Source organism: Balaenoptera physalus (assembly GCF_965194825.1).
Source record: "Balaenoptera physalus genome assembly, chromosome: 6".
In the NCBI taxonomy this organism is placed as follows: Eukaryota; Metazoa; Chordata; class Mammalia; order Artiodactyla; family Balaenopteridae; genus Balaenoptera; species Balaenoptera physalus.
Genome location: NC_138885.1, coordinates 86829841 through 86854326, shown reverse-complemented (window position 1 = coordinate 86854326; position 24486 = coordinate 86829841). Strand labels below are relative to the sequence as shown.

At 38.6% G+C, this 24486-nt stretch overlaps 1 protein-coding gene across 7 annotated transcripts in view; it reads right to left on the bottom strand.

Moving 5' to 3' along the window:
* The window catches only part of SLC39A10 (solute carrier family 39 member 10), a 98943-nt gene that overhangs the window by 51521 nt on the left and 22936 nt on the right, over nucleotides 1-24486 (bottom strand). For 3 of the 7 annotated variants that reach the window (XM_082467031.1, XM_082467036.1, XM_082467037.1), the window contains exon 1: nucleotides 15106-22671. The exons of 2 other annotated variants lie outside the window; for them this stretch is intronic. The gene's annotated coding sequence lies outside the window, so the exon portion shown is untranslated. Of the gene's footprint in view, nucleotides 1-5991; nucleotides 6234-13947; nucleotides 15052-15105; nucleotides 22672-24486 lie in introns of those variants that run through there. 2 more of the 7 variants (XM_082467032.1, XM_082467035.1) reach the window with 2 other exon arrangements.

Below are 24486 nucleotides of genomic sequence, written 5' to 3'. Positions count from 1 at the left end.
AACTACCAATGGTATTCTTCACAGAATTAGAACAAACAGAAACACAATAGACCCCGAATAGCCAAAGCAATCTTAAGAAAGAAAAATGGAGGAATCAGGCTACCCAACTTCAAACTATACCATAAAGCTACAGTAATCAAGACAGTATGGTACTGGCACAAAAACAGAAATATAGATCAATGGTACAGGACAGAATGCCCAGAGATACACCCACACACATATGGGCACCTAATTTACGACAAAGAAGGCAAAAACATACAATGGAGAAAAGACAGCCTCTTCAATAAGTGGTGCTGGGAAAACTGGACAGCTACATGTAAAAGAAAGAAATTAGGGGGATAGCTTCAAGATGGCAGAGGAGTAAGATGTGATCACCTTCCTCCCCACAAATACATCAAAAATACATCTACATGTGGAACAGCTCCTACAGAACACCTATGGAACCTGGCAGAAGACCTCAAACTTCCCAAAAGGCAAGAAACTCCCCACATACCTGGGTAGTGCAAAAGAAAAAAGAAAAAACAGAGATGAAAGAATAGGGACAGGACCTGCACCTCTGGGAGGGAGCTGTGGAGGAGGAAAGGCTTCCACACACTGGCGGAGACGGTGGGTGGGTCGGGGGGAAGCTTTGGAGTCACAGAGGAGAGTGCAGCAATAGGGGTGTAGAGGGCAAAGCGGACAGATTCCCACACAGAGGATCGGTGCTGACCAGCACTCACCAGCCTGAGAGGCTTGTCTGCTCACCCGCCGGAGCAGGTGGTGGCTGGGAGCTGAGGCTCGGGCTTCAGAGGTCAGATCTCAGAGAGAGGACTGAGGTTGGCTGCGTGAACACAGACTGAAGGGAACTAGTGCGCCACAGGTAGTTGGGAGGGAGTCCAGGAAAATGTCTGGAACTGCCTAAGAGGCAAGAGAACATTGTTTCAGGGTGCACGAGGAGAGGGGATTCAGAGCACAGCCTAAACGAACTCCAGAGATGGGCTCGAGCCGTGGCTATCAGCGCGGACACCAGAGATAGGCATGAGACACTAAGGCTGCTACTGCAGCCACCAAGAAGCCTGTGTGCAAGCACAGGTCACTATCCACACCTCCCCTCCCGGGAGCCTGTGCAGCCCGCCACTCCCAGGGTCCCATGATCCAGGGACAACTTCCCCAAGAGAACACACGTCAGGCCTCAGGCTGTTACAACGTCACGCCGGACTCTGCCGCCATAGGCTCGCCCCAAATTCAGTACCCCTCCCTCCCCTGGCCTGAGTGAGCCAGAGCCCCCTAATCAGCTGCTCCTTTAACCCCATCCTGTCTGGGCCTGGAAGAGACGCCCTCAGGTGACCTACACGCAAAGGCGAGGCCAAATCCAAAGCTGAAGCCCAGGAGGTGTGTGAACAAAGAAGAGAAAGGGAAATCTCTCCCAGCAGCCTCAGGAGCAGAGGATTGGATCTCCACAATCAAACTGATGGACCCTGCAACTGTGGAATACCTTAAGAGACAACGAATCATCCCAAAATTGAGGCGGTGGACTTTGGGAGCAACTGTAGACTTGGGGTTTGCTTTCTGCATCTAATTTGTTTCTGGTGTTATGTTTATCTTAGGTTAGTATTTAGAGCTTATTATCATTGGTAGATTTCTTTATTGATTTGGATGCTCTCTTCTCTTTTTTTTCTTTTTATATACATATATTTTTTCCTTTTTCTCCTGTTGTGTATATGTGTATGCTTCTTTGGGTAATTTTGTCTGTATAGATTTGCTTTTACCATTTGTCCTAGGGTTCTGTCTGTCCAATTTTTTTTTTTTTTAGTATACTTTTTAGCGTTTGTTATCATTAGTGAATTTGTTTCTTGGTTTGGTTGCTCTCTCTTTCCTTCCTGTTTTTTTTTTTTTTTACTCTTTAATTTTTTTATTTTTAAATATATTTTAAACCTTTTTTATTTTAATAACTTTGTTATTTTATTTATTTATTTATTTATTTATTTATTTTCTCCCTTTTCTTCTGAGCCAGGTGGCTGACAGGGTCTTGGTGCTCTTGCTGGGTGTCAGGCCTGAGCCTCTGAGATGGGAGAGCCGACTTCAGGACACTGGTCCACCAGAAACCTCCCAACCCCACATAATATCAAATGGCACAAGCTCTCCCAGAGATCTCCATCTCAACGCTAAGACCCAGCTCCACTCAACGACCAGCAAGCTACAGTGCTGGACATCCTATGCCAAACAACTAGCAAGACAAGAACACAACCCCACCCATTAGCAGACAGGGTGCCTTATCATAATAAGTTCACAGACACCCCAAAACACACCACCAGACGCAGTTCTGCCCACCAGAAAGACAAGATCCAGCCTCATCCACCAGAACACAGGCATCAGTCCCCTCCACCAGGAAGCCTACACAACCCACTAAACCAACCTTACCCACTGGGGGCCAACACCAAAAACAATGGGAACTATGAACCTGCAGCCTGCGAAAAGGAGACCCCAAACACAGTAAGTTAAGCAAAATGAGAAGACAGAGAAATACACAGCAGATGAAGGAGCAAGGCAAAAATCCACCAGGCAAAACAAACGAAGAGAAAATAGGGAGTCTACCTGAAAAAGAATTCAGTCATGATAGTAAAGATGATCCAAAATCTTAGAAACAGAATGGAGAAAATAAAAGAAACGTTTAACAAGAACCTAGAAGAACTGAGACAGAAGAATGGATTACTGACCTGAAAGATAAAATAGTGGAAATAACTACTGCAGAGCAGAATAAAGAAAAAAGAATGAAAAGAATTGAGGACGGTCTCAGAGACGTCTGGGACAACATTAAACGCACCAACATTCGAATTATAGGGGTCCCAGAAGAAGAAGAGAAAAAGAAAGGGACTGAGAAAATATTTGAAGAGATTATAGTTGAAAACTTCCCTAAAATGAGAAAGGAAATAGTCAATCAAGGCCAGAAAGCACAGAGACTCCCATACAGGATAAATTCAAGGAGAAACACGCCAAGACAAGTATTAATCAAACTATCAAAAATTAAATACAAAGAAAAAATATTAAAAGCAGCAAGGGAAAAGCAACAAATAACATACAAGGGAATCCCAATAAGGTTAACAGCTGATCTCTCAGCAGAAACTCTGCAAGCCAGAAAGGAGTGGCAGGACATATTTAAAGTGATGAAAGAGAAAAACCTACAACCATTACTCTACCCAGCAAGGATCTCATTCAGATTCGATGGAGAAATTAAAACCTTTACAGACAAGCAAATACTAAGAGAAATTCAACACCACCAAACCAGCTTTACAACAAATCCTTAAGGAATTTCTCTAGGCAGGAAACACAAGACAAGGAAAAGATCTACAATAACAAACCCAAAACAATTAAGAAAATGGTAATAGGAACACACATATCAATAACTACCTTAAATGTAAATGGATTAAATGCTCCAACCAAAAGACATAGACTGGCTGAATGGATACAAAAACAAGACCCGTATATATGCTGTCTACAAGAGACCCACTTCAGACCTAGGGACACATACAGACTGAAAGCGAAGGGATGGAAAAAGATATTCCATGCAAATGGAAATCAAAAGAAAGCTGGAGTAGCAATTCTCATATCAGACAAAATAGACTTTAAAATAAAGACTATTCCAAGAGACAAAGGACACTACATAATGATCAATCCAAGAATAAGATATAATAACTGTAAATATTTATGCACCCAACATAGGAGCACCTCAACGCTTAAAGCAAATGCTAATAGCCATAAAAGGGGAAATTGACAGTAACACAATCATAGTAGGGGACTTGAACACCCCACTTTCACCAATGGACAGATCATCCAAAATGAAAATAAATAAGGAAACACAAGCTTTAAATGATACATTAAACAAGATGGACTTAATTGATCTATAGGACATTCCATCCAAAAACAACAGAATACACTTTCTTCTCAAGTGCTCATGGAACATTCTCCAGTATAGATCATATCTTGGGTCACATATCAAGCCTTGGTAAATTTAAGAAAATTGAAATCATATCAAGTATCTTTTCTGACCACAATGCTATGAGAATAGATATGAATTACAGGAAAAGGCCTGTAAAAAGTACAGACACATAGAGGCTAAACAATAACAAAGAGATCACTGAAGAAATCATAGAGGAAATCAAAAAATACCTAGAAACAAATGACAATGAAAACACGACGACCCAAAACCTATGGGATGCAGCAAAAGCAGTTCTAAGAGGGAAGTTTATAGCACTAGAATCCTACCTCAAGAAACAAGAAACATCTCAAATAAACAACCTAACCTTACACCTAAAGCAATTAGAAAAAGAAAAACAAAAAAACCCCAAAGTTAGCAGAAGGAAAGAAATCATAAAGATCAGATCAGAAATAAATGAAAAAGAAATGAAGGAAACAATAGCTAAGATCAATAAAACTAAAAGCTGGTTCTTTAAGAGGACAAACAAAATTGATAAACCACTAGCCAGACTCATTAAGAAAAAAAGGGAGAAGACTGAAATCAATAGAATTAGAAATGAAAAAGGAGAAGTAACAACGGACACTGCAGAAAAACAAAGGATCATGAGAGATTACTACAAGCAACTATATCCCAATAAAATGGACAACCTGGAAGAAATGGACAAATTCTTAAAAAAGCACAACCTCCCAAGACTGAACCATGAAGAAACAGAAAATATAAACAGACCAGTCACAAGCACTGAAATTGAAACTGTGAATGAAACTTAAAAGCTTTGGCCAAGCAAAGGAAACTACAAACAAGACAAAAAGACAACCCTCAGAATGGAAGAAAATATTTGCAAATGAATCAGCAAAGGATTAATCTCCAAAATATATAAACAGCTCATGCAGCTCAATATTAAAAAAAACAAACAACGCAAACCAAAAATGGGCAGAAGACCTAAATAGACATTTCTCCAAAGAAGACATACAGATGGCCAAGAAGCACATGAAAAGATGCTCAACATCACTAATTATTAGAGAAATGCAAATCAAAACTACAATGAGGTATCACCTCACACCAGTTAGAATGGGCATCATCAGAAAATCTACAGACAACAAATGCTGGAGAGGGTGTGGAGAAAAGGGAACCCTCTTGCACTGTTGGTGGGAATGTAAATTGATACAGACACTGTGCAGAACAGTATGGAGGTTCCTTAAAAAACTAAAAATAGAATTACCATATGACCCAGCTATCCCACTACTGGGCATATACCCAGAGAAAACCATAATTCAAAAAGACACATGCACCCCAATGTTCACTGCAGCACTATTTACAACAGCCAGGTCACGGAAGCAACCTAAATGCCCATTGACAGATGAATGGATAAAGAAGATGTGGTACATATATACAATGGAATATTACTCAGCCATAAAAAGGAACAAAATTGGGTCATTTGCAGAGATGTGGATGGATCTAGAGACTGTCATACAGAGTGAAATAAGTCAGAAAAACAAATATCGTGTATTAATGCATATATGTGGAACCTAGAAAAATGGTACAGACGAACCGGTTTGCAGGGCAGAAATAGAGACACAGATGTAGAGAACAAACGTATGGAAAGCGGCAGGGGGGTGGTGGTGGTGATGGTGGGATGAATTGGGAGATTTGGATTGACATATGTACACTAATATGTATAAAATGGATAATAAGAACCTGCTGTATAAAAAAATAAAATTCAAAAAAAAATTATCTGAAGTCTCTGCTTTTCAAGCTTTCATTACAAGGAGTCTGGAACTATAATGTAGAAAGCCACGTATGATATTCCTGTGTCTGTTTTGCTGCTTGTGAATACAAAGAACATCTGAGATTAGTAAATGCATGAGGTGGGATACTTTTATCAGTCACAAAATATTGGGAGGTCTTTTGAAGCTACTAAAATGTTTGTAATTTTAGTTACCCTTTCAATAAATAAGCTTCAACCTCTTTCCACTACAAATGCATGTAAACCTATACAACATGTAATCACAAAGAGGACTTAAAGACAGAGCACTAACCTTAGGACCTGAATTAGACACACATGCCTTCTCCCTTCAACTTGCAGAGCTGTATTCTCTTTCGACCCATCACCCCTCAGTTGCCTTCATTCTAAGAATAGTTACTGCCACTGCCTTAAATCTTTATGACTCCATTCATCTTCACTCTTCCTTTGTTTTCCTTTTTCAGCATCTTGTCACTGTTACACGACCCTGATTTTGTACCCGCTTGCCATTCATAAGCACTGCCAGCTTGATCTCTCCTTTCCATTAGGTTAGGAAAAAAAAAAAAAAAAAATCACAGAATGTCCAGGGCAATATTTTTTTTTTTTTTTTTTTGGGCACACAGCATGGCATGTGGGATCTTAGCTCCCTGACCATGGGTGGAACCCGCGCCCCTTGCATTGGAAGCTTGGAGTCTTAACCACTGGACCACCAGGGAAGTCCCCAGGGCAATATTTTCGTAACAGTAACAGCTTTTTGACGCTGCTGACAACACAGACTACCTCTTCCCACCCGGGAAGCTTCCTCTCTGTTTAATTTTAGCTGTCCGTACAGTTATTTGAACAAAGTTAAATGATTCAGTTCTGCCATTTAGCAGAATCTTACAAAAGTATAGTTCAAGTGTCAAAGCTACTTAATTTTTACTAGCAAACAACCAATTCATTATCAAGTATCAATCCATCTTTATTATCAAGTTCAACTTTGTCCAACATAATGAAAACGACATAAATTATATAAACATAGTCTTCTTAAGGCACATTCTCTTTCTTAATAGAATCACACTCAGATACACAGACTGCAGTAGATTTTGTAATATACAGATACATTGAAAAAGAAAAAAAAATTATTAATGCCAGAGGGGGGAAGAAAAAGTTGTGCAGGAAAAGTAACAGTTTATTACAATGACTCAATTGTAAATAACATTCACAGTCATAAAAATATAACACTAAATACTGTTCTAAACCAAAATTATTCAATACAATTGCACTGAAAAACTGAGGTATAGGAAATGAGTACATGGAGAGATGGAAAGAGTGCTAAATCCGAAGCAGACAATGACTAAAACTGAAAATCAGCAAGTTATGAACATGTTGGAGACATGGCAGTGAAAAGCAAAATAATTAAAGAAACTAAAGGAGTTCCTTATCCCTCTAGGCAGAATGTAAAAGAAGCCAGGCAGGAGACTGATTTTTCTTTTCCCTAAAAACTTCACAGAACTATTTAATTCTTTAAACTGTATTCATGCATAACTTTGAAAAAACTAAAAATAAAAGTCAGCAATTATAAATCTTAAAAAAAGTTTCTGTTGAACAAAATCACATAATGTCACATGTGGAAGAAAATGAATTACAGTTTCAAGATTTTCACAAGCATTTGTTTACAGGGTTTTAATCACAATATGTAATCATTTTAATTTCAATTTGTGCTATTATTTTTAGTTACTGGCTTGGGTAAGTCCAAGATGTTTGTGGGGAAAGACCACAAAAGTATGAATACTTTTCAGGTCTTGTTACATACTTCCAAATTGTTTTCTAGAGAAATTAAGTTTGGTTATACTGCCACCAGCAGTACGATCATAGTATTCTCATTAGTAGTTGGTATTATTAATTTTGGAACAGGTAAAATTACCTTATTTATATTTTCAAATTATTCCTGGTGTGTCAATATTTTTATAAACATACATGAGCTTTTACATAACATGGCTTGGTCATATTTTCCGCAGAAAACATCTGCAATGCTGTCTAATGCCTTTTTACTTTGATTACAATGTTTTCCCTTTCACGTACAGACGTTTTCACGTACATGCACTGAAACCCATGAACATCTTTTGCAATTTCTTTATGACTTCTAAATTTAAGAAGTTTTTTCTCCCTATATTTAATATATATTTTCTTCTTTGAAAAAAAAGCAATAATTAAAATTAACATGACCCCTAACATCCATTTCTTTTTTAGGGAAAATAAAACATCCACTGAACTAACAAACAATAGTCTTGTATCTGTTAACTAAGGAAGTTTACGTTTTAGCCTCAGTAAAACTTTGAAGTACTTGTGTTTAGGCAGAAATCTTCAGGGGAAAAGCTTTAACATTTTTTTATAAATCATAAATTACATTATGTATTATATAATACTGTATTTACAGTGAACTTAAACAACACTTTCTTAAAATTTTCAGTGATTTGATTTGTAGCTACTTGGTTTCCTTCAGTTTTTTAAAATTGATGATTATTTTCTTGAAAATAAACTTTTTATTTACACTGGTTATATATATCAAATTATTCACTTTATTTTAAAAACTAGAGTATGCCAATTTAAAACAAAAATCTTAAAATATATGTTCTAATCATTAACAAGTTATGAAGTCAGCTGAAATTCTACATTAAAAAAGGTCCATGGGAATAGAAAACATGATCGTGTTGCTTTATGATATATATTATATACAATACGTAATATCTAATTGTTCTCTGTAAGTATATACAATAATGTAATAATTAAATATTACATAATTACATAAAATATTTTTCTAATATTATAGTTTTACTGATCTCACTGATTTACAATGTAATAATAAATAATATTTTATTCTATATATCTTGATAAGGTACATAAATCAATCTTTCCACAGCCCCCTTCATCAAGAGGCTATGTTCTTCTACAACATAGCACAAAGTATACTTCTTCACATGTAAACAGAATAAAGTAATGATTCATCTTCAGCAAAGGTGCACTAAGAAGAATTATACCAAAACACTTGTTCACAGGCCTGTAAACATGCAATCATGAATTGCTTTATGAGGGGAGTGGGAGGAGAGGAAAAAGGAGGAAAGGGGACAGGAGGAAGGGGCAAGGAGAAGGCATAAAAAATATGAAACATAGCCAGGACATGGAAGCAACCTAAGTGTCCATCATCGGATGAATGGATAAAGAAGATGTGGCACATGTATACAATGGAATAGTACTCAGCCATAAAAAGAAACGAAATGGAGTTATTTGTAGTGAGGTGGATGGAGTTAGAGTCTGTCATACAGAGTGAAGTAAGTCAGAAAGAGAAAAACAAATACAGTATGCTAACACATATATATGGAATCTAAGGGAAAAAAAAAAAGGTCATGAAGAACCTAGTGGCAAGATGGGAATAAAGACACAGATCTACTAGAGAATGGACTTGAGGATATGGGGAGGGGGAAGGGTAAGCTGTGACAAAGTGAGAGAGTGGCATGGACATATATACACTACTAAACGTAAAATAGCTAGTGGGAAGCAACCGCATAGCACAGGGAGATCAGCTCGGTGCTTTGTGGCCACCTAGAGGGGTGGGATAGGGAGCGTGGGAGGGAGGGAGATGCAAGAGGGAAGAGATATGGGAACATATGTATATATGTATAACTGATTCACTTTGTTATAAAGCAGAAACTAACACACCATTGTAAAGCAATTATACTCCAATAAAGATGTTAAAAAAATGAAACATTTTCTACTCTGAAGTAGGTACAAGGAAGACACAGTCACCTTTTAAATTAGAGAAGGTAAACTGTGAGAGACACTACATAAGAAGTAGTAGAAACAGTGATAGAGTTAGGTAGTAACTCAAGGTTGAAGGCCACATTCCAACTCCAAGCATCATAAATAAAAGTGCTATTCCTCCTATAGAGGAAAATGTCAAGAGGGAGGGACGAAAGCTTCTACACTATTTAGGTGAAGAATACCTGAGAACTCACATTATTACCCATTCATTTAGATTTGAATGCTTTTCTAGTAAAGTATCTTACTCATATAGGTAGTAGGAAAATGTAAGTATTTTAAAAGCAGCAACACATCAAATAAGGACAGAATATTAAGAACTGGATCCAGGAGTTGGCTGACTTAAAAGGGTCAGATATTTAATATTTTAGGTTTTGCGGGCAGTAGTCTCTGTGGCACCTACTCAATTCTGCCATTATGGTACAAAGCAGCAATATACAATATATATAAATGTACAAGGAAGCTGTGTTCCATCAATACTTAATTTAGAAAAGCAGACTGATTTGGCCCATGGCCATAGCTTGCTGACCCCTGACTTAATCTATACATTTTTAAAAACTTAACCAATTCAACAGACAACTATAGGGGAAACCACGATTGTAAAACTCAAACATTCACAGAATATATAAAGTGAATTCAGAAAAAAGTTTAGAGGCACGAAGGCACATCTGAAATGATTTTTTATTTACAGACATTAAAGCAACAGGGCAGTGGGATATATGTATTTGTGACCTTGTTACTGCAACTGAAGGCGATTTAATTTTCTGCTTCTCTATGAATGAAAACAAATGCAAAAACTCAAGTGATCACTGACTGACAAGTCTTCGATACTTACTAGAGCATTAAAAATAACTCTTTCACACAGTACTTCACAGTAATTCTAATAACAATACTTCTGGGTCTTATGAAAGCATATAATCTTATATTAATAAGATAAAGATATTTCCGACAACATTCTGATTCACTTTTCTAATCCCCAAAAACCTCTTTTCTGAATGGGATGGATGGTCCCCCAAAACAGTGTACACATTAAGGGTAAACACCGTTGTTAGAAATGTTAACGCAAGAACAATTACCTGATACCTTCTCTTTCAACAGTAAAATATACAATATAATGGGTAAATGTAAACTATAAAATTACAAAATCATCTACCACTAACTCCTAATGAAAATAATTGAAACACTACTTGAAAAAGATTTTAGATTTTATCCCTATACTTACAAACCTGTAACCACCACGCCATTCTAATAACATCTTTTAACATTAAAAGTCTATTAAATATCCAATCCTTATATCTGGCAACAACAAAAAAAGAAAACCTTATGTTCTGATAATAGAATCTGACACTATTTTTTTATAGTGCTATGACAATGTGCTATGACACATTGTGCTATTATGTGCTATGACAATAAATTGTGTTCTGAACATTAAAAGTGTGGTCTCTTAAGCAGTTGGAAATAATTTCAATAATGCTATTGTTATTTAAAGCTTTACAATTTCAGCTGAAAATTGCCTTCATACCTACTGAACACACTTTTGAATATTCTGATTGTAGTAAATATTTGTCAAGAATATATTTGCTTATTTTGGAAAAACCTAAAAGTCATTGTGTGGTCTAGTCACAAAACTTATACTTAGAAAATAATGAAAAAAAAGGAAAATAATGAAAATAAAAAAGGAGTTTGGAATATTGATAACTGATATAATTTGAAATCTTGAGTTTACATAAATGACTACGGGAAATCTTGTGGTTATTACAGGTCCTTGAGGCTCTATTTTTTCAAAAATCGTTCTATAAAAGTCAAAGTTCCAAAACACTTGAACGTAAAAAAAAAAAGCTCACCACGTGATTTTAACATTTTCAGTACAGTGGAGACAACACAAAGTTATATGGGACTAAATTAAGCCAGAAGCAGCCCAGACTGAAGTAATTGCTCCTATTCGTATGCAAAGCTAACCTCAAAGATACACATTTAATATATAGCCCTCTTCCTGTTTGAAACCCCCCCCCAACATAACTTGCAAGGAAACTTGGCCTTATACTGTTCTACCTCCACCCAAACTCACCCCCATTCAGAAAACTAGGGTTAAAAGCAATCAAAGTTAACCAGTTCAAAATGACTCTTATTAGTAACACTAACCAGCTGGAGGAAATCTCAAGGTAGACTAGATAAATAGCACTAAGGAATCTAATTGTAACTTAAATAGCCTTGTTTTAGGAAAAGGTGAAGATGAAGAAGGTAAGCGCATGAAAACTTCAAGGGGAATCAAACACTAGGGGGCAGCATCAAACTGTTGGGACAAACTGAGCACTCTTCTAACTTGTAAACTTAAAAGCTAAAGTTAGTATATTTTTAATGAGAATTACACTTATAATGAAAGATGACTTTATAGGGTTATAAGGGAAAAAAACTAGCTTTCTGTTTTGATTACCTGCACTTCTTTTCCATCTCCTACTGTGTACTTTCTTTTGCCTCTTATGAATACGTTTAAAGTGCACTCATGATAAAAGTCCTTTCGATATAAAATTTTTAAAAAATGAGCCTTTCCATTCTTGAGGTAACCACTACACAGACAAGGGCTGACGTATCAAAATCCAAAGTATTAATATTTCCTTGGGTAATACTGAATTTAAATTTTGTATCACTCATTTAACATTTTTAACTCGATTAAAGAGCTTGACAACCAAGCTTTGCACATTCACTGAATAAGGTGTAACGAGCATTATGTGACAAAAAGCTGTGGAGTGTGTGTCCCTCAAGGAATTTAGTCTGGCAGGGAAAACAAGATATATGTATGTAATTATAAGTTAGAAAATGCAAAAGCAGAAAAAATTCTATGCATTACATATGAATAACAACAGCAAGATAATTGTATCCCCGCAATGGCCTAGTAGAGACCATTAAACCTCATTCTGGAATCAAGACAGAAAGTAGTCCTTCAACCACCAATGAAGAACTGAAACGTCTGTATGCAGAAAAGAAGGTAAAATGAATTATCTGTAGCCCTTTAGTTCATTATGTCATTTCAAGGTCACAGTAAACCCATGAGGTAGGTTTTTCTAGTACTTCAAGTTCACAGATAAAAGATTAAGATAAAGCAACTTGCTCAAGGTAACCCCACTAGTTAATAATGGGTCAGTTTTGAACCTTAAGTCTCACTCCAAACCTGTACATTCATTCCAATAACAGCCAAAACTGGGGGTAGAGGAAGTGGGGGAGAGGTGGGGAATAGAATAGTAACAACGTAAATTCGCTTTAATTAAAAGCAAATGATCATTCCTGTTGTTGAATAATTTCCCTTGTTATAATACCTATACCCTGTATTCTACATAAATCTGTTTAAAAACAAAACAAAAACACCCCCTAGACTAGTACCTGCATACCAGACTTGAGGCCTCCTACAAGTACTTCAAATCAAATGCTCAAAAAAGGGGAAGAACTGTGTTGGCTTTTAAGCTATCTGTTAGTAGAACACAAATTAACATGAAGAGTAAGTAAAGGTTATCATGCAATATATTATCGATGTCACCTCATAGTTAACCACTTCTTTTAAAGTAGCACAAAGTCATTCTTACACAGGGGTTCTTAACCAGGGGGCTGTGTAAAGAATTCAGGTTTGTGAATTTGGATACGGAAGAAAGATGTATCTAATTTTAATTGATCTCTGAAATTTAGTTATCCCGTCAGTTATAAATGTAGGCAAAAAGCACGGTAATATGCAGCACCTGACACTATTAATATAAATCATTCAAATTAAATCCTATAAAGATCATTTACAGTCCTCACTAGTTTGAAATTAGTCATTAGACCTGCCATTACTCTTGATATTTAATGCTTTACTAAAGCATGAATTACTTCATCATAAATATTTAACATTTTGGTAATTATATTTCAATACAACTGGTTTCTCTTGTAATCCTATGTATTCCATACATTTAAACTCATCATTCTGAGTTTCATGATACAAAAAAGTTTAAAAGTCCCTCCAGTACATTATTATTTTCTTTTCTTCAAATCACTCATCGTTGATACTACCTATTTCTCTCTCCTATGGGAGTACTCAGCACATGTAGGGATGTAAAATGTCTGGTGTGGACCCCAAAGTCTAGAGCAAGAGACTGCCTCAAGATACTTAAAATTTGTAGAATTTTAAGTCCTAACAAAAAACAGTACACAAGTCTTAAGGCTTTCAACTGCATTACTACAATCAACTACATTCTAAATCTCCAGCTTTTCCCATGTATTACTTGCTTGTTCTTAATTATGTAGAATTTAGATACCCATCCAAAAAAAAAAAAAAAAAAACCCACACAAATGAAATGCCAACTTGTCACATGCTTGTTTTGCTCCAAGAATGACTCAGTTCCAAGGTAAAACTAGAGAACTGAACAGCGTAAAAGACGTTAAATGAAAGTTAAAAAAAAAAAAAAAAACACACAGTATAACCTACCATCTTCTTTTTAAGTTATGTGCTTTAATGTCACTCTTTATTACTTAAAACAGGGACTTGAGTGAAGGACCCCCCCAACTGAGGGCTGCGGAGCCTGCTTCTTCCTCCTGCCCAGCTCATAAAGACAGCCCATGTGGACAGGCTCCCACGTGAACAGTTCTTTACAGAAGCCACAGGAAGACCTCCAACGTCACGTCGCCTGCGCCCTCACCAGGCCCCCTTCTTAGCCTGGGCACTCAGGGGTCCCAAGGGAGAAGCAAGGAGTTGAGCAGATCCCTAGACCCGGGGAGGGGGCCGCGAAGGTTCCCCGACGTACTGCCGCAGCAGGGCCCCCCATCGCTCTCCGCCAAAGAGCTTTCAGGAACAAAGCCTGGGCTGCCGCGCCACCTCCCGGCCCACCCGAACTCCCCCTCCGACCCAGCCCCAGCCCAACCCGAGCCCTCAGCTCCAGGGACCCCAGCTGGCTTCAATATTAACTCCCCCGCGCCCCGCCTCGGCTTTTCGGTTGGTCGGGGAGAAAGCAAGCTCCCACGAGGCCTCCCGCTGTAGGAGCACAGGCGCCACCGTCCGTTAGCCTACCGGGGCCGGAACAGCGGCGCCCAGGCTCCATCCCGGGGTCACCGTGATACACCGCAGAGGACCACGCGAGAGGAAGAATCGGGGGTGTTCGCCGCCGAGACCGGACTGCGGATCCTCCCACCCTCGGGCCACCGCGTCCCCGCCTCCGGCGGCGACGCCACCCTCGGCCCCCAGGCCGCCCGCGCGCAGCCCCCCAACCGCCACCTTCTGCCCAGTGGTCACTGCCCCCACACTCCGAGCGGCCCCCAGCCTCAGCAGGGGGCTAAGTGGGGCGCGGGTCCCGCACGCGGGGCGGAGGCTGCCCGGCCACTAACCCCGCGGCAGCCCAGAGCGCACACGAGAAGCGGCGGCACCCCACGCGCAGCCCACCGCGCACTCTGCCCGGCTCGCCGCCGCCGCCGCCGCCAGCAGCAGCTGCGGGAAGCCCAGCGCCCGGATCCCCGAGGGACTCAGCCCCGACTCCCCGGTCCTTGCCTCCCTTTCTACCCCCACCCCGCTGTCCCGGGACTCGCAGTCTCCGCCGCGCATGGGGCCGGTTCTGGGGGAGGGAATGTAAACAAATCGGGGTTTTATAGTTACCTCACACTCGAGTGCCGTGTGCATCTCCTCTCCGCTCGGTACCAAACCCCGGCTGCACTAAATCGTGTATTCACCAAAGCCGGCTGCGCCAACTGCGTCGCGGAGACCCGAGCGTCAGACACCACGCTACGCTAGCGGCGTACACGGCCTACTCAGGTCCTTGCGCAGCCGCACCCCGTCCGCCTATGGGTGTTACGCTCTGGGCGTACACTCACCACCCAGCCATTCACTTCGAATAACGCAACTTGCGTAGCGGAACTGCACCATTCGTGGATTCCACACGGACCGTGAGAGCAATAGGAAATTCGAGTCTACGCAAACTGCGGAGCTCCGCGGCTCCGCGCTAGTTTTGTTCCAAGAAAAGACGCCGCGGGGTAGTTGGGGAGGCTTCTAACGCATGCGTGGAGCGCTCTTCTACCTCTCGCCTTTTCTCCCGGCTTTGCCTGTCGGTTGCTGCGGCCCGGGCGAGGCGGATGAGTAAGGGAAACTCTAAACGCAAACGCTTCAGCCAGAAGATTTCAGATGGATAAATTAGAATGTTTATCTGTACAAGAGTTAAACATCTACGTTAATTTAATCCCTCCCCTTTATTAAAGTAACCTTTCAGTCTCTGAAGGGAAAAAGGAATTAATACTGATTTAGTGCTAAGTGCGAGGTATTTTGCATAGTTCTTCCTCCTCCCAATTTATTCTGAAGAGCACTTCCTGTGGGCCTTACAAGCCGAAAAGAAGAAGTTGAGTCCAGAGAGCATGTCACACACTTAGAGGAATTCTCGAGGATTTTGACAACTTTCCAAGATTTTCCACCACCTCCTACTGCTAAACTCATTACTTCTTAACACCCAGTAGCAACACCTCCCGATCCAGCCCAGCAATTCCATGGATTCCTGACCACATGGTGGTCATTCTTGCTTTCCATTCTTTTGCTCACACCATACCTGACATGTGAATTGTCCCCTCTTCATAAGCAATTCACAGCCCGTACTTTCTTAGAAGGTGGCTCTGGACACTTTCCCTTTGCTCCATTACCCTGCTTCTTGGCACTTATTTGATCTCCATGGTGAGGCTTATCTATTCTGTCTGGCGTGCCTGTTTCTGTATCCAGCCAGAGTCCTGGGCGTGCCTTATTGATGTCTAGCAGAGTGCATAAAACCATGATCAATAGTAATAGCAAGCTTTACTATGTGTCAGGTACTTCCTATGTGCTCTACACGTATATTACTTTCATCCTCATAACACAACGAGGTAGCTATTATTATCCTACACCGGGAAATGAGGCACAAGAAGTAACTTGCTTAAGGCCTCAGAACAGGTAGGGAGAAGAGTTGGGATCCAAACCCAGTTAGTATGGCTACATATTCCTGCTATTCTGCATATTTAATGAAGGAAGGTTGTTTTTTGTTTTGTATCTCTACAAAAAAACATCTTTTAGGTGCTCAATAAATGCCTACTGACTGCCAGGATACTCAGCTTCTCATATCCCTTTTTTTGGTTTTGTTTGGAAAAGCCATCGACCTCACTCCTGCCGGTTTCCACTGCTGCTATTAGGGAAAGGGAGAAGTCCTGAGGTATAAAGGAAAGAGATCAAGTCTGAGTCCTAGTTTCAGGTCTCACCATGGTCACTAACTGTGGAAGACAATGGCCACGGTCCTCAGATTCATGGATAAATTAAGGGAATTGGTCTACATTTATTCTTAAGTCTTTAGATTTTATAAAATCAGAACTAAAGTCTTTAGATTTCATAAAATCAATATAAATATAGTATGTCTTTTGGGTCGAAAGCATAAAAAGCTTCCAAATTACCCCGATACTTTAAGGCTCATAATTATTTTATTGAACATATTATTTCAGCAACTTTAAAATACATGTGATATTTTGCTCCTAAATTTCAATAAAATATAGCACTTACATTCCTTATATTTTAGGGCACTGACACCCTCACTGCTTTTTAATTATGTATTTACAAGGCTAATAATGTTCAGCTGGTACACACAGGTACAGAGAACCATTGATCAAATACTGAAATATACAAGTTGGTCAATAGCTGCAGCTCTGAGTTGAATTCCACCGTGATCCCCATCCCTGTACCAGCCCTTTCTCTCAGGATTCCCTAGACCTCCCACATTTCAGGAACTAAAGGGTTAATGCCTGGCTAAGAAAGAAACTGCAGGACCCACCCAACTCTTCTCAAAGACTTCCATTCTAATTTATTGGTGCTTATGCTTTATTAATTTTCTGTATTTTAAATATCATCCCTGCATAAAACTATAGGGTAATCTAACTGAAAATAGACTGTTTTCTACCACTTTTATATACTCTCTCAAACATCATATATGATCAAGTATATGCACACTGATTAGGGCAGGACTTCGAGCAAAATTACTCGGTAGGATAATGATTGAGCTGCAAACTAGAGTATTACTTTTCCTGTTGGAAAAAGGAATCTCAGAAAATGATTTCCAGCCTTACTCAAAATCACCTGCTGAGGTAAACAATGGAAAGTGCAGCAAAAATATTACTATAACATATGTTTTATTTTTACACCAGTTTTAGGGTAAGGAATTTCTAATATGTTAGAATCATGGAACTTTCTGAAAGGTCAGACTTTTTTTTTCCAGTCATCTCATGTGATTCATAAAGAAGCTCATCTGAACTATAAAACAGTACAGACGATTTGCAACATATGGAGGGAAGAGAAAGTATTGAATTATGTGTAAATAGTTTACCTCTCATTTGTTTTGCTTCAGTCACAATTTTATTTCACATATCTAAACTTTTAAGCATGACCAATCTACCTTTGTGAAGCATGATATAATAAATCCAATGGCTTTTTTTGTACCTCAGAGGGTTAGAAAAGAACCAGCTACAATAAATAGAGGAAATAAGAAGCATACTTCATACCTCAATCTTTTGCTGTGAATAAAGAAAATCTGTGTCATAAACTTGGTTTTCCCTCTAATAGAGGAGAAAATTGTCATCATACACAACAAAGTTAACAGCCTTTAATTAAATTTATTAAGAACATGACTGCTTCTGAGAAATCAAACCTTTCAAGCTCAATAGTTCTTTCCATGAATCAAGATTAGTAACAATCAAAGGTAACGAAATCTCCTTAAATCCATGTTCAGTTTAAACTGATATTTATATGGCCAAAAAAGTTTGGTTCAGATAAGTTTATACCTAGAGAAGGAAGACTAAATTATATTGATATATAGCCCTGATGTGGAGAGTGCTAAATACCAGGAATAGGTGTTAAAGAATTGGGAAAAGAAGACCTCAGGAATATGTTCTAAATCTAGGCCTCAAAATTAACAACTGCCTATTCACTTTCAGAGACTACATATTTTAGCCTGGAAATTAAGGCCCCAGCATTAGATCTGAAGCCAGAGAAATATAAAAGTTACATCCTCCTCCCTGTTCTTTGAGGCCTGTGGCACTGTGTGACACCTAACATGTCAACCCCATGGTCAGGATGGGAAGTGAGGCCCATGGGGCAGTCTTTTTCTGATCCCTTGAGAAATTATGGCTCCATCTCTTCTAAAGACTTGCCATTCCTAAAATGAAGATAAACAGGCCTTCAGAGCTTACATGGAAGTTCTCAGAGAGAAGCACAGCTGCCCTTGCATCTCTTTCTAAAAAGCAGCACTCATGAAATGGAGAAGGCCCTCATCCAGAGAGCCCACCACTTTGAAACGGGTACACAAAGGCAGGGAGAGAAGGACCAATCCCACCCTGGTGAGAGACAAATTTGACTGACATGCCTGGCAAGTGAGATCATTTTGAGTTGGTAGGCTTATTCAATAAAATGAGTTTCAGGCTCTCTGCAGAAATAAAAATAGATTAGAGAAATGAAACAATGAAAACAACAATTCAAGCAGGGTAGAAAATTAACTTCTATATGATTTGCCTAGATGATGCTAACATTAGACTAGCCAGATCCCTTAGTTTCAATTCATTGCAATACAAACAAAAGGCCCTTAGCATTAGACATCCCTACTGGGAGAAAGACAATAATGGAGAAGCTTAGATTCGAGCCTCTGATTCGCCGTGGCAAGTCCTTTCAAAATAGGAATGAGACCTAGTCTAGGAGAAAGGGGAAGACCCACTCAGAAGAATAAACAAAATCAAGAAGCTCAGAGCTAGAGCGAGGATAACAGGCCAACAAGAGATGTGACCACATGATGTTGCCAGAAAAGCTCCTCCCTCAAACCTACTCTGTTGTTCTCACCAATCCCTGGAATTCCACATTTAGAATTCCATTCTGGGCCTTGAAACCAAAGAGACTTTGACCCTGAGGGAAGTTACTACCATTTTATTACTTATCTATACTGCTTTGAGAATATATTTTTTTCTGGTCTTTTCTAAAGAGGAATTTTTAAGAAGAGAGAAAATTTGAGTATCCACATTTCTTAAGGGTAGTGTGTTACAAAGCAACAGAAGGAAAAACGGACAAATTGCCAACTTCTCAATCTTGCTTCCAGCCAGCCTTGTTCACTCACAGAATACTAATAAGAAGAAAAACAGTAGGCTTGGTAAGCAGCCACTTGTACCAACCAAGGGGGCCTATTTGCCGACAGGCAGCCATTTGGGATCTTTTGAAATTCTGGAGGCCCAGTGGAAATCAACTTTCCAAACCTTAACTCTTATTCCAAAGGAATAAAGAAGTAACATAAATATCCACATGAATATTACAGATTTGAAGAATATTTGTGGCTGGTTATGGTTCAATTGAATACAAATTATCAACATAGAAATGAATTAACAAGTTACCATGTAAATATTTTTAGAACATTTTTTAAAACAAATTTTTTATTTGTGTAAATAGTTAAATTAATAAACTCATTTTAAAATTCATTTTAAAATGTCACCACATGAGAGCAAATTTCAAATCTTGCCTAGGGCTTCCAAGATAATTAATAATGGGACTCATTTCACAAATGACATTTACGAAAACAAGTACATCTTTTAAAACCAAGACACACTTGGTTTATCGTAACAAATATTGCTTACCTTTATTTATTAAAAATCTGACAGCAACAAGGCCGCAAAATTCTAAATATTAGAGAAGGCAATAAATGAATTGTCAAAACAAGAGAAGCTTGTAGGGATTTCTGAATTTTTCTTGCACTGTTTCTAAGTAAAACTCAAATCATTTTATTTTTATTAGAATAAGCCACTTTTGCATTCTCCACAGAATCCCATAAATCACCTCTTCTTACCAGCACACATCTTTACAAGTTTTAGAAACTTCCTAATACTTTGTGAGGAATGATTCTGGCAGTGCCCAACAGTTAGCAACCTACATGCTTACCTTTCTTGTAGATCTCATCTACAGGCTCTAATAATTTCATCGCATTCAAATTTCATTCCAATTACAAGGATAGTTGCTTTCTCTAAGCAGCTACATTTCACAGTTTTTCTTCCCACCCTAAACACATGAAGGTATATGGTTTAAAATGTGCCAGGCACCATTTTAAATACTTTAAATATGGTAACTAATTTTATTCCTATGACAGCCCTGCAAGGTAGATATTACTATGCCCATTTCACAGATGAAGAAAACTGAGGTGGTTAGCATGTGGCAGAACCAGGACCCCAGTCCAGACAGTCTGGCTCTAGAGGCTATGCTCTTAATCCTTACATTACTTTGCTTCTTATCTAGAGACCGTGTGCAGGTCCCAGTTTTTGTGAGAATATCTACATACTTTCTCTGCAAAAGTTGGTAGTTAAAAAAAATAGTAGAACCATAAAGTGGTGGCTTCCCAGGCTGTAAATGTCACAGGTCAATGAAAATTTTAAATGGAATAGAGAATAGAGTAAAAACATTTAAAGATACTTATAATGTGAACATTTGCTTTATCTTTCAGCTTGACTAGCTTGAATCAATTCCAAGGGAGATGTTTATGCCACAGTCTCTTAAATTAGAATGTTAATTAGCCAATCTGGTTACACATTTAGATGAAAGCTTTCCCCTCTTTATGGTGATTTGATGTCGTTGTTCAAGTATTTATTTATACCAGTAAAGTTATATTAAAAATTAGGCAGAATCAGGTGTATGTTAATGACTTTGATCATAGTCATATAAATATGAGCTATTAATGTGCTAATCAATGAAGAATTGGTCAGGTGCAGGCAAATATATCCCAGCAGATTTAAACTGAAATTCATTTAGGGGATTTAAACTGAAATTCATTTAGGGGACTGTTCATTGCAGTCCTTGGATTTAGATGAATCTACCTCCTCTGTAAGTCTACCTTGGAAAAAAAGGCAAGTTTTAAGGGATGAAAAGACCTACAGGCAAAAGTGTGTGCTCCATTAATGTGCAAGCCACTATGTAGATGGAAAATGAGGGCAAACAAAATATGATTCTTGTCCTTAAGTAGTTTACAGTCCAGTCAGGGAAGTAATTAAAGAGACAATTACAGTACAGAGTGATAAGTTCGAGATAATACGGGTTGCTATGGCAGCAAAAAATGCTAATGGCACTCCCAGCTTGATACAAGTCCAAGACCAAATCCCCTTCATTCACACTCTCCCTGCCTCACTGTAGGCACAGGTAAACTGAGGCTTCTACATGAAGAATACCGAAACCATGTGTCTCCTATTCTACCTTGTGCGTGGGCAATGTCCTGAGAGACCCAGAATGTGTGCTCTTATGAAAGCCTTTTATCTTCTAAGGGTGGAGTGAGTCCACAACAAACATTATAAATATCTTTATAGAGAATTGCACGTGTGCATGTGTGACTGTTATTAGTCTTTACTTGAACTCTCTAGAATTTACATAAAACAGAGTGGCTACTTTTGAGTATGGTTTTAGCATGAGCCTCTTCCTGTATGTTTCCCAGTTCTTTACATTTTTATTTTAAGACACCTGATTCATTAGCAATGTTAGAAATGTAAGTGGAATGTATCCTGACCCTTCCAGTTGATATTGATTGCGGAATAACCAAGCTCTGTAGCAGAGATAGTTTGGGTTTTTTCCCTACACCTTTTTATTAAATAGGAACCACACTTGGGAAATATTTGCACCTTTGCTATTATCAAAGAGAAATATTATGAATCACCTGTATTGTCTTCTATGTCCTAATTTTCCTTTTATAACTGTATAGTTATAAGGGAGTAGGAAATAGAAATTGATAGGTATCAACAGAATTATCAAAATTTCCAATTTGCTCTTCTCTATGAAAACCCTAGAGAATTAGCCAGTCCATCCAAAGACTAGATCAAACACTAGATCCTTGAGAATGGCTCCCCCAAATTAAGTACTAGATCCAACATATAATTGTGCCCATTAGGACTTTTAAGGAAGTTTGAAAGACAAGGTCAGAAAGCCTAAAAGTTCGGAATCTGTGTGTGTGATATTAAATTGGCTCAGAGGGCTAGACCACCTGTATCAGGCCAGGTGGTATTTGTGCTACTGAAATGAGGACCAAATTGGAAAACTATAATGATCGCTTAGAAAATAATCTCTTTGCAATTATGTTCCAAATTTAGTATCTGTCAAAGAATGTCTTTTGAAGCATTTCAAGTCTTCTCTAGAAGCTGCACAGAGAGCCAAGATACTAAATGATAATAATAATTGACTAATAATAATCATAACAAGCAGTTAGATCATTTACTATATGCAGGCACTGATGTTCCAAAGTCTTACATTATTGATGGTCAACAAAGAAATATTAAATATGCAAAAAAGTATTCTCAAGCCCATTCCCATTTTTTTGCATGGGTACTGTTCAAAAAAGATGCTGCTTGATCAAAGGTGCTTTGGTCAGTAACTTGAAGTCTAGTCAGATTTTAATATTCCCATTAGAGATATAGGTAGGAAATTCAGGTAGACTCTAATAATTATTGAGAACTCACTTGAGACATTAGGAGGGACTCATGTGTTTTCTACCTAGCCTTTATACTGCCAGCAGAACCAGCGATATAGCTTTGTAGGGCCCGGTGAAAAATTAAAATGTGGGGCTCCTTGATCAAAAGTGTTAAGAATTTGGGACTTCCCTGGTGGTGCAGTGGTTAAGAATCTGCCTGCCAATGCAGGGGACATGGGTTCGAGCCCTGGTCCGGGAAGATCCCACATGCCACAGAGTAACTAAGCCCATGTGCCACAACTACTGAGCCTGCATGCCACAACTACTGAAGCCCGTGCGCCCAGAGCCCGTGCTCCACAACAAGAGAAGCCACTGCAATGAGAAGCCAGCACACCGCAACGAGGAGTATCCCCCACTCACTGCAAGTAGAGAAAGCCCATGCACAGCAATGAAGACCCAAAGCAGCCAAAAATAAATAAACTAATTAAAAAATATATATATATATATATGTATATATATTCTAAAATAGACCCACCTCTTTGAAGGAAACAAAAAAATAACTAATTTGCATTTAACTTAATTGAACTTTCAGCTACGTTTAGAATAAAGCTCTAACACTCTTATTTATATTTCATTTGAATTTTTATACTTTGTAGCATTCCATAGTGTAAGCAAACCACATCGTTTAAATATTTACTGCATTTGTGCACTATTTAAACTGTTAAATTTAAACAACAATTTAACAGCATTGTTAAAGAAAAAGTTTGGTGACGGATAATCAGTCAGTTCTAGATTAACCTGGTAATGGGAGTAGTGTTGAGTTGTAGAGAGGTCGTAGCAGCTAACACAAAATTACTGTAACAGTGAAGTTTTGGTAAGCTCTTCCTTATCAGTGATAAACGAATTGACTTGTGGACTAACCATGGTTAAGTGATGACAGAATCTTACCAGTTTGGGACTGGTAAGGCAAGCTCTACCAGTGATACATGATTGGCCAGTAGAGGACAGGTAAGTAGGAGACTGAGAAATTCAGGTTCAAGTTTCTGGTTTCTTCTCCTTTCTTGTCTCCCTCATCCAACCCCAACCTATTATAAGTTGGCACTTCTTTCAAACCATTAGTAATTATTCTGCAAAATGGTTTATCCATTCCAACAATTAGTAGAAGAGGTGGTAGTATGACTGAATATTATTTCATTGACTTGAATGTATAAGCAAAATAATATTTAATAACCATCTTCTGAAGTGTGAATGGAGATTTTACAGTATTGAATCGGTCCACACAATAGAAATGAAGCAAGGATGGACAGACCTTCAGAAGAAGGGCATGTATCTCTTATTATTTCTTGAGTGAACAATGGATATTTATACATTCTGACTTTTCTTTCCTCCCTTTCATAGCCAAGATTCTTAAAAATAATTTTTTTTACACACTCACTCAGCCTACTTTCTCAACTCACCTACTGAAACTGGGCTTCCACCCCTACCATTATCCAAATGCCACCAATGACCTTAGTTACTAAATCCAGTGGTCACTTTTAACTGGGTATTCTGTTTGATTTCTCTGCTCCTTT